Genomic DNA, 12,333 nt, shown 5'->3' on the forward strand with positions numbered 1-12,333 from the left:
TACCTATAAGCCATATCCATACGATTCACTTATATAAATATATGTATATTTTTCTATACATAATTTTTTTTTACTTTTGTATGGTTTTCTATGCATATCCATAGTTTATATGGATATGCTTGGCGTTCTATATAGTATTGACAAATTCATATGCATAACATAAGTTTTGACCAATACGAGGAGGGGCCCGCCAACGACCACCTCCCTATAGTAGTTTTTTACCCCACGCACTATTGCGTGCCTGTTTACAGTACTAGTGCCAGCTATCACTAGGTTTATATATCGTGTTTCAGTGATATATGGGTAAATTCTACCATTTATTCTTATGTATATGGCATTTCTATGCCATATTTATACAATCCATTCATATCTTAATGTATATTTATTATATTATACATTATTATGCCTTATAGGTATTATACCTATAAGCCATATCCATACGATTCATTCACTAGTGCCGCCCCTCACTAGGTTTATAATTGTTATATCATTGATATACAATTTATTTCTATATATATGGCATTTATATGCCATATCCATACAATGCATTCACATTTCAATGTATATTTACTTGTTATACATTATTATGCCTTATAGGTATTATACCTATAAGCCATATCCATACGATTCACTTATATAAATATATGTATATTTTTCTATACATAATTTTTTTTTACTTTTGTATGGTTTTCTATGCATATCCATAGTTTATATGGATATGCTTGGCGTTCTATATAGTATTGACAAATTCATATGCATAACATAAGTTTTGACCAATACGAGGAGGGGCCCGCCAACGACCACCTCCCTATAGTAGTTTTTTACCCCACGCACTATTGCGTGCCTGTTTACAGTACTAGTGCCAGCTATCACTAGGTTTATATATCGTGTTTCAGTGATATATGGGTAAATTCTACCATTTATTCTTATGTATATGGCATTTCTATGCCATATTTATACAATCCATTCATATCTTAATGTATATTTATTATATTATACATTATTATGCCTTATAGGTATTATACCTATAAGCCATATCCATACGATTCATTCACTAGTGCCGCCCCTCACTAGGTTTATAATTGTTATATCATTGATATACAATTTATTTCTATATATATGGCATTTATATGCCATATCCATACAATGCATTCACATTTCAATGTATATTTACTTGTTATACATTATTATGCCTTATAGGTATTATACCTATAAGCCATATCCATACGATTCACTTATATAAATATATGTATATTTTTCTATACATAATTTTTTTTTACTTTTGTATGGATTTCTATGCATATCCATAGTTTATATGGATATGCTTGGCGTTCTATATAGTATTGACAAATTCATATGCATAACATAAGTTTTGACCAATACGAGGAGGGGCCCGCCAACGACCACCTCCCTATAGTAGTTTTTTACCCCACGCACTATTGCGTGCCTGTTTACAGTACTAGTGCCAGCTATCACTAGGTTTATATATCGTGTTTCAGTGATATATGGGTAAATTCTACCATTTATTCTTATGTATATGGCATTTCTATGCCATATTTATACAATCCATTCATATCTTAATGTATATTTATTATATTATACATTATTATGCCTTATAGGTATTATACCTATAAGCCATATCCATACGATTCATTCACTAGTGCCGCCCCTCACTAGGTTTATAATTGTTATATCATTGATATACAATTTATTTCTATATATATGGCATTTATATGCCATATCCATACAATGCATTCACATTTCAATGTATATTTACTTGTTATACATTATTATGCCTTATAGGTATTATACCTATAAGCCATATCCATACGATTCACTTATATAAATATATGTATATTTTTCTATACATAATTTTTTTTTACTTTTGTATGGATTTCTATGCATATCCATAGTTTATATGGATATGCTTGGCGTTCTATATAGTATTGACAAATTCATATGCATAACATAAGTTTTGACCAATACGAGGAGGGGCCCGCCAACGACCACCTCCCTATAGTAGTTTTTTACCCCACGCACTATTGCGTGCATGTTTACAGTACTAGTGCCAGCTATCATTAGGTTTATATATCGTGTTTCAGTGATATATGGGTAAATTCTACCATTTATTCTTATGTATGTATATGGCATTTCTATGCCATATTTATATAATTCATTCATATCTTAATTTATATTTATTATATTATACATTATTATGCCTTATAGGTATTATACCTATAAGCCATATCCATACGATTCATATACTAGTGCAGCCCCTCACTAGGTTTATATATCTCATTTTAATTATATATTGGTAAATTCTATTATTTATTCTTGTGTATATGGCACTTATATGCCGCCATATCTATAAAAATGCATTTATATTTCAATGTATATTTTCTATATTATACATTATTATGCCTTAAAAAGTTATTATACCTACCATAAGGCGATATCCATACGATTCATTTATATAAAAGATATATGTATAATTTTCTATACATAATTTTTTTTTATGAATATATGGGTTTCCTAAGCATATCCATATAATACATTTAGTTTTATATGGATTAGATTGGTCTTCTTTATTGTATTGCCAAACTCATATTGATAAAATAAGTTTTGAACAATAAGAGGATCAGCCGCCAACCAACCAACCACTGCTACCATTGGAGGAACATATACTTACTTTTTATATGTCCTCTTACTTGAATGGTCCTCTCTTTACTTGAAAATTTCATTACCATAGGAATCTATTTATACATGGAATATGATTTCCACTACTTTTTCGCGTCACTAATAATTAATATGACGATACAGACTTGCTACCATAACATAAGTCTTGAACAATAATAGGAGCAGCCGCCAACCAACCACCAACCAACCAACCACTGCTACCATTGATAGTAATTTTATATGTCCTCTTTAGTTGAATTTCAATACCATAGGAATATTTATACATGGAATATGTTTTGCCACTACTTTTTCGCGTCACTAATAATATGACGATACAGTCTTGCTACCATAACATAAGTTTTGAACAATAAGAGGAGCAGACACACCAACCAACCAACCGCGCTGCTACCATTATATATACTTATATTTATATAAGTCCTCTTTACTTGAATGGCCTCTTTACTTGAATTTCAATACCATAGGAATATTTATTTATACATGGAATATGTTTTGCCACTACTTTTTCGCGTCACTAATAATATGACGATATAGACTTGCTACCATAACATAAGTTTTGAACAATAAGAGGAGCAGACACCAACCAACCAACCGCTGCTACCATTGAATGAACCATATATACAAACTTTTATATATGTCCTCTTTACTTGAATTTTAATACCATAGGAATATTTATACATGGAATATGTTTGCCACTTTATCATCGCGTCACTAATAAGATGACGATACATTTTGTTTGTTCAATATTTACTTATATATTGATGTTTCCAATTTAGGTCTTTTATATTTCTTCTTCCCTACCTTACACACCACAAACAAAGTGGCGTGCGATGCTGCAAGCAAGCATAATGATTATGCCCGCTTGCAACATCTTTATTATCGAATCATCAAGCAAAGGATAAGCTTCAGTGGATCGCAGTATGGCAGCTGCTCAACCACTTACAACACCTTGCCTGTTACAAAAGTCGTTTACAATTGATTCTAGGCTTTGTCATTGTATTAAATAATGCTTTTATATGTAACTAGCGCGGCATCAGGTGATCAAAGATCCTCCCAATTTACTATGTTACAAATTACATTGGCATCACATCCATTGTCGTTTATAAAGTAAATTATAAACTTTAAATGGTTTAGAAGCCATACAATGCAAATTGCCCCTTATTTATCATTGCAGTCCAGCACGGATACGACCTTAGAGGCGTTCAGGCATAATCCAACGGACGTAGCGTCATACCACTGTTCGCTCGAACAAGTATTGTGCCATTGGTCCGTACCTGCGGTTCCTCTCGTACTACGCAGGAATGCTGTCGCAACAACGTTTTGTCATTAGTAGGGTAAAACTAACCTGTCTCACGACGGTCTAAACCCAGCTCACGTTCCCTTGCATGGGTGAACAATCCAACGCTTGGTGAATTTTGCTTCACAATGATAGGAAGAGCCGACATCGAAGGATCAAAAAGCGACGTCGCTATGAACGCTTGGCCGCCACAAGCCAGTTATCCCTATGGTAACTTTTCTGACACCTCTTGTTAAAAACTCTTTAAACCAAAAGGATCGATAGGCCGAGCTTTTGCTGTCCCTGTGTGTACTGAACACCGAGATCAAGTCAGCATTTGCCCTTTTGCTCTATGTGTGGTTTCTGTCCGCACTGAGCTGGCCTTGGGACACCTCCGTTATTATTTGAGAGATGTACCGCCCCAGTCAAACTCCCTACCTGGCAATGTCCTTGAATTGGATCATACCTGAGTAATTGGAGTTATACCAAATTTTCAAATCAAAAATACATAAATGCACCGTTTTATTAAAGAATTTGTTTGCGATTATATAACAAACTCGTGATACTTTGATCAAGAAGCTTGCATCAAAACCCAATACCATAAGATATAATAAATATATCCGTATAATGGCTAGGAAATGATACACGTTCCATTTAATCAAGTAAGTAAGGAAACAATAAGAGTAGTGGTATTTCATTGGCGATACCAAACCGAAGTCTAATATCTCCCACTTATTCTACACCTCTTATGTCTCCTTACACTGCCAGATTAGAGTCAAGCTCAAAAGGGTCTTCTTTCCCCGCTAATTATTCCAAGCCCGTTCCCTTGGCTGTGGTTTCGCTAGATAGTAGATAGGGACAGGTGTGTCTCGGATCCCTCCGAACTTGTTTTACGTGGCGTGTTCCACAATGAAGGGATTACAACCACGGCATTCTAATATACCCACAAGTGAGTATATAATGCACGGGTCTAGGTTAAGCGCCAGACCAACGCCCCGGACTAGAAGCTATAGCTATGTACATAGCATCCACCCCAGTAGCAATTCGAGTACTTACTTGTCGGGCAAGCACTCCCCCTTGCGTAGGGGCGAGATCTATCTAAAATCTCTACTGTTCTGTGGGTCACAGCACCCGAGTTGTATAACGCAACATCCACGTCGAGCCCGAGGACTCTACCCGCGATATAGGTGTCAACCACAGCCACCACGATACTCCCACAAGGGGGCCAACCTCAATGAGCAGCCTTGGAGCTGCTCAACCCGTGGTACCGAAATTACAGGCTCGGTGAGCCTCACCCCTTCAGCTCCGACAAGCTCGGATGAGGCAACCATTGCCATATTAGTCGCCTCCTACGACAAGCTATGGCAGGCTGTGGCAGTATTCTTCGCCGCTACCACACGGCAAAAGAGGTGTGGGACTAACGTCCCGGCGCCTGTGGTTCCTCCCTCGTCGCATCCATCCTTCGCCTCGAGAAGGCAGCATCGGCAAAAACTCCTAGGAGACGCATCCGTTCTGGGGTCTCGACTACTCCCGCGACGATCCATCTTCCCTGGTCTCGAACGACTCCAAGGGCATCCAGGTCCCGCAAATCGTTGTACAGGCGGCATTCACACAGTATGTGGCGCCAGTCCTCTCTTGCCACGCCACATGAGCATGCGGTCGTGGTGCTGAGGGTCCTGCCTTGCAGAAATGCGTTCATCGACCCGTGTCCTGTCAGCAAGAATCCGGCTTTGAGGGTAAAGACAAAGTCTTTCCTCTTGTAGACGAACGCTGCCTCTGGGAAAAACTCGCGAGTCACGGAGCCGTGTTCCGCGCGATCCCATCTGAGTTGCCACTCATTTAGCAGACGTTCGTCTAGCAGCGCCATCTTAGCTTTCCAGTCCAACACGGACAGGTCCTGTCCGTGGAGCCAGTCGCTCTCATCCAGGGGGACATCCTTCCTCAGCTTGAACTTCACGGCGATCCTGTGAGCATCCAGATCCATTGGAGGAGCACCAGCAAGCACCTGCAGTGCCACCGTGGACACTGTGCGGCATACCGGTAGGCATCCTAAAAGGATGGACCTCTGGCACGAGGTGAGGAGTTTAAGGGACTTGCCCCTACTCGCCGCCTTGTACCAGACCGAGGCACCAAAGAGTGCACAGGGGACCATGAGTCCGCTGTAAATCGTCCTCTTAGCACGGGAGCTGAGCCCCCAATCGACTCGAAGCACCCGCGCTAGTCCTCCGGCAACTCCAGCCAGCCGATCTCTGAGAGCAGAGATATGCGGGAGAAAACTCAACCGCTCGCCGACTAAGATGCCAAGGTACCGGCATTTGGTGACGTAAGGCAGGCTTGCTCCAGCAAACCGTACCGTCGGTCTCCTCGTGCGTGAAAGCTGTCCTTTCAGCAACATTATTGCCGTCTTGCTGGTTGACACACTCACTCCAACCTCAGCTCCCCAGGCTCCCACGATGTCCATCAACTGCTCGCCCTTCCGCTCCAGATCGGCACGGGAATTCCCGTCGACGAAAAGCAGAAGATCATCTGCAAACGCGCTCAGAGCACAATGTGGCTCCAAGCGCTGAAGCAGCACATCCATCAGTAAATTCCAAATAAATGGACCACTGACGGACCCTTGCGGGCAGCCCCGTGTAACCGCAACTGTGGCTGCTTCATACCTGCTGATGATGCTTGCGCTACGGCCGGAAAAATAGCTTTTCCACAAGTCGATTTCTCGACAGCCTACGTCGACAAGCCGATCCAGCACCGCACTCCACTCCACGTTGTCGAAGGCTCCCTTGAAATCGACAAAGATTCCAAGGACCCTCCTCTCGCGACTGTTGGCGACGGTGTTTTTGGCGTGCATCCACGCATCCTCCACGCAGCGTCCAGGCCTGAATCCGAATTGCCATCTGCAGCCATCCGGTAGCACATCCTTCAGCCGATTCACCATGATTCCCTCAAGCGCCTTTCCGAACACTGGCAAAAGGCATATGCCGCGATAAGAGGCAGGATCGCTCCTGTCCTTATCTGGCCCCTTTACCAGCGGTATCACTCTCGGGTGCTTCCACTCGGCCGGAAAGTATCCTTCCGAGATGCACCGAGAGTACAGCTTCGTCAGGTGCTGAGGGATGGCACGCCATACCTCCTTGACAATACCGCCCGTGATGCCATCCATACCCGGCGATCGCCGGCTTCTCAGCCTCGCGACGCTGGTTGCCACCTCGAAGGCTTCGAGGATCGGTGGGGCACCAGGGGGTATGTCTTCTCGTGTCGTCGACTCCGCAACAGGGAAAAAGTTGCGGAGAAGCACACTTGCGCAGTCGTGCCAAGTTACGGAAAGCGCGCCGTTCGACCGGAGACATCCGAGATCGGCTGTCTTCTTCCGGCCTCGGCATATTCGGTATACGTGCCCCCATGGATCATCCTTGTGCCGTCCCACGAAGTCCCGCCAGTTTTGCTCCTTTGTCGTCAAGATAAGCTTCTTGTACTGGCCTGAGGCAAATCTCAGTCCAGCGGCAAGTTGCTCAGCATCGTCGGTGCCACTCCGGCGAGCTGCCTGCAGCCTACGCCTCAGTCTCCGGACCTCTTGGCGCTTGGTACTCAGCTCAGGATTCCACCATATTACGTTTCCCCTCGCTGCAGGTATCCTGCGCCCTATCACCCTGTCGCACACATCGTGTACGATGGAGCGAAGGGCAGACACATGGTCGTCCAACGGCGATTCCTCCAGTTCCTCGAGACTCTGTGCTGCACTCCTTAACTCTACACTGAATCTTCGCCAACTTGCATTGGAGAGCTTCCATTGCGGTACCGGAGCTAGGCTCTCAACGGTACTGCTCGGATCTGGAGTAACCTCAACAGTGATAATGTTTGTGGTCACTCAGCTCCCAGAAGTCAACTCTCCAATCGTAGGTTGCCCATACTCGCGCCGCTTCGTTGGCGAAGGTCACGTCGATATCACTTCTAGAGCGGTGATTATCGAACGTGAACACCTGGCTGGCCGTATTCAGTACACTGGCACCGCTTGCGATTATCCACTCGTTCATGAGCTGTCCCCGTTCGCGGTTCAGGCGGTCTCCAGAGTTGTCTGGGGATTTGCTGAACCACATAGGGGAGACTGCGTTAGCATCAAGTCCGAGGATTGTCGGTGTTCTGCTAGCTAATAGCAGAACCGTATCCAGGTAGTCAGTGTAGGGCTCCAGAGCAGCTAGATGCTGGCAGTATACGGAGGCCAGAAAGATTGTGCCATATCTTCCTGTGACACTCACGCACACTCCGTAGTCCGTCGTCAAAGCCTCGATGGGCATGCAGATGGCAGATGGGTCGTCCACGATGATGGCAGCTTTCTTCCTCCTATCGGCGAATATCCTCATTCCTCCAGGCAGTCCAGTGAGTCGCTTGCCAGCGTCCACGTAGGGCTCCTGGACTAGTGCGAACAGGTGGCCAGCATCTCTCATCTGCTTGGCAAGCTCGATGACAGCGCAACGGCCTCGACCACAATTCGCTTGGATGAAGCTAAACATTATCAATGTCTAGCTTGCACCCTGGCTAGCAGCGCGCCGTATATCGGGCAGCCACCCGAAAGCATATAATGCCCCGAGGGCATACCCTTGTGACGGCAGTTGCGGCAGTCCACCGCATTTCTGCACTTCGCCGCGACGTGGTCGTTCTGTCCGCACTGGCGGCAGACCTGCTTCTCTCGGGCGTACCGACACTCATTGACCTTGTGGTCAAAGCCAAGGCATCGGTGGCACGCGTAGGTTCGCACCTGAGAGCGGCAGCGGTAGGAAAACCACTTAATGTATACTCTCCCGCCCTCGAGAACGGCCAGCGCCTGGTCGTCTACCTCCAGCGTCACATTGATTGTGGCACCGTCAGCAGCTGACCAGGGCTTGGTCGCCAGGACAACCGCCTTCTGGAACTCCTTGAGGCTCATCTCTTCGAAGTTCTTCTCCCTGAGCTCCATCATAAACTCGTCCGGTCCCACGGAGGTGTCCACATCCTGGACCGTAACACGCGGCTTCGCAGCGGTGTTCCTCGACACCTTCAGGCCCACCTCGGCGAACTTTGCGGAGGCGACGACCTTCGTCATCTCCGCCTGCGAAGGCGTGCGAATGATCGCGCCGCCCCGCTTCAGCTCACGCACCTCGTGTACTCGTACGCCCAGAGCGGGCGCTACCTCCTTGCGGATCTTCTCAGCGATTTGCCTGCCTGACAGGGCCGGGTCGTCGCACGCAACGACAGCCGACCATGTCTCCCGAATCTTCCGCGGTGCGGGTACGGGGGCAAGGGGGGCAACAGGGGCAGCAGGTGAGGCGACTAGGTGCGCGCCTCTAGCAGCGGTGGCTGCATATGAGGCGGCCGAGGCGACCGGTGTCTGCCTCTTCAAGCGATCCTCCAGCACTCCGATGCGGATCAGCAGGGCTCCGACGACCTCCTCGTAGCGGTTTGCCAACAACTGCGTCTTAATGCTCACGGTAGGGCTCGCTACGTGGGACATCCTCAGGATATCCGCACGGATGTCGCCCATCTCGGCAGCAACGGCTCCGTTTCCCCTCCATTCCCTGTCCGAGAAGGATTTCTCTATGCTGGCTGGCACGACGAAGGTCCCTCCATCAGCAGCGGCTGCGACTGTGGCAGCGTCGGCGGGGGCAGCGGCGGGGGCAGCGGCGGGGGCAGCGGCGGCGGCAGCGGCAGCGGCTGCGGCAGCGGCAGCGGCTGCGACTGCGGCAGCGTCAGCGGCGGGGGCAGCGGCGGGGGCAGCGGCAAAGGCGTCGGCAGGGGCAGCGGCGGTTGCATCCAGCGCCAACACTTTGCACCTCGAGGCCTCCCTCAGCGGCGCTTTGTTGCGCTTGCCTCTGGCGCGCCCTCTGCCCGAGCTGCTTCCACGGCTGCTCGCACTTTCGCTCCCGGACTCGTCGACCACCATTTTTGGTGGCGCCATCTGCCGGTTATCGGCCTTACTAAGTAAGCTCTTTGATATTCGAGACTTACCCCTTCCTATCAGCTGGTTCTCAAAAGCTCGGTCAGCTGATCAGCTGATCCAAGTTCAGCGGAGACACAAACCGCACAGCTGTGGGCGACAAAATGTGCCTAAATTAGGCAAACGCCTCTCTCGAGAGAGCGCCTCTCTCGCGACACACGTGTCTTAATGGAAAATTTCCAAAAAGAAAAACGCGAATATCGCCCGATTTCCGCAGAATTTCAAACGGAAAACACACGCACTGTGTTCGCAAGCACGAAACACGAATTTTCGCACTATTTTCAACAATGTACCTGTTGTTTTACTGCCTAAATGCACTTTACTCGCGGAGCGTACGGAAAAACACGTCTGTTCTCGCGAGCAACCAAACACCGACTGTGTAGATAGGGACAGTAGGAATCTCGTTAATCCATTCATGCGCGTCACTAATTAGATGACGAGGCATTTGGCTACCTTAAGAGAGTCATAGTTACTCCCGCCGTTGACCCGCGCTTACTTGAATTTCTTCACTTTGACATTCAGAGCACTGGGCAGAAATCACATTGTGTCAACACCCGCTAGGGCCATCACAATGCTTTGTTTTAATTAGACAGTCGGATTCCCCAAGTCCGTGCCAGTTCTGAATTGATTGTTAATTGATAATCGTTATAATTAATAAGAACTAATTGGTTTAACCCAATTAGTATTCTTAAAAATTTTAGCAAGAAAGTTCCACAATTGGCTACGTAACTAAACTATCCGGGGAACAAGTGACCAACATAAATGCCAGACACTCTATTTACCCAGAACGAGCACATAAACCATGTTATTGTTTCCCAATCAAGCCCGACTATCTCAATCTTCAGAGCCAATCCTTATCCCGAAGTTACGGATCTAATTTGCCGACTTCCCTTACCTACATTATTCTATCGACTAGAGACTCTTCACCTTGGAGACCAGCTGCGGATATTGGTACGGCCTGTTGAGAAGTTTGCGTGTCCCCACCATAAATTTTCAAGGTCCGAGGAGAAAATATCGACACAACAGTATATGTCATGCTCTTCTAGCCCATCTACCATATCTCTCTGCGAAAGACTTCCATGGTAGTACGGCTATAAAACAGAAAAGAAAACTCTTCCGATATCTCTCGACGGCTTCTTTATGGTCGTTCCTGTTGCCAGGATGAGCACGAGGCCCATATTTAATAACAAACGGATACTCAACAGGTTACGGAATTGGAACCGTATTCCCTTTCGTTCAAAATTATTCAAGTATATTAATTAGCTTGATTTATATAATATAATTATATTTGTATGGCATTTGTGTTTTACTTGAAAATTTTCGGCTTTCGCCTTGAACTTAGGACCGACTAACTCGTGATCAACCACTGTTCACACGAAACCCTTCTCCACTTCAGTCCTCCAAGGTCTCATTCGATTATTTGCTACTACCACCAAGATCTGTACCAATGGCAGCTCCATGCAGGCTTACGCCAAACACTTCTACGCATACCATTGTACCTTCCTACTCACTAAAGTTTCAAAATTTATATCACAAGTAATATAAATCATCTACTTTAGCGGTAATGTATAGGTATACAACTTAAGCGCCATCCATTTTAAGGGCTAGTTGCTTCGGCAGGTGAGTTGTTACACACTCCTTAGCGGATTTCGACTTCCATGATCACCGTCCTGCTGTTTTAAGCAACCAACGCCTTTCATGGTATCTGCATGAGTTGTTAATTTGGGCACCGTAACATTACGTTTGGTTCATCCCACAGCGCCAGTTCTGCTTACCAAAAGTGGCCCACTGGGCACATTATATCATAACCTTGAACTTCATATCAAGAAAGTTAAGGTTCTTACCCATTTAAAGTTTGAGAATAGGTTAAGATCGTTTCGACCCTAAGGCCTCTAATCATTCGCTTTACCAGATAAGATTATTTTATATAACATTAAAATGCACCAGCTATCCTGAGGGAAACTTCGGAAGGAACCAGCTACTAGATGGTTCGATTGGTCTTTCGCCCCTATACTCAATTCTGACAATCGATTTGCACGTCAGAACTGTTTCGGTCTTCCATCAGGGTTTCCCCTGACTTCAACCTGATCAAGTATAGTTCACCATCTTTCGGGTCACAGCATATATGCTCAAGGTACGTTCCAGTTAGAGGCATAAATAATATAAATATCATTATACATAACTATATAGAACGCCCCGGGATTGTGTTAATTAGCTATAAATAGTTAAAAAACTAATCCCATTATTAGTCAAGTTAATTACGCTATTAGGTTTATATCCCAATAACTTGCACATATGTTAGACTCCTTGGTCCGTGTTTCAAGACGGGTCCCGAAGGTATCCTGAATCTTTCGCATTGTTAATCATACAAGTGCATATAATAAACACAAAAATC

General features: G+C 45.3%; 1 pseudogene; it reads right to left on the reverse strand.

Annotated features, from left to right (window-relative positions):
* Positions 1-3,573: 3,573 nt before the first annotated feature.
* Positions 3,574-12,333, reverse strand: part of LOC119562201 — a 9,470-nt pseudogene continuing 710 nt past the window's right edge.

The sequence above is a fragment of the Drosophila subpulchrella genome, unplaced genomic scaffold (genome assembly GCF_014743375.2).
Source record: "Drosophila subpulchrella strain 33 F10 #4 breed RU33 unplaced genomic scaffold, RU_Dsub_v1.1 Primary Assembly Seq398, whole genome shotgun sequence".
In the NCBI taxonomy this organism is placed as follows: domain Eukaryota; kingdom Metazoa; phylum Arthropoda; class Insecta; order Diptera; family Drosophilidae; genus Drosophila; species Drosophila subpulchrella.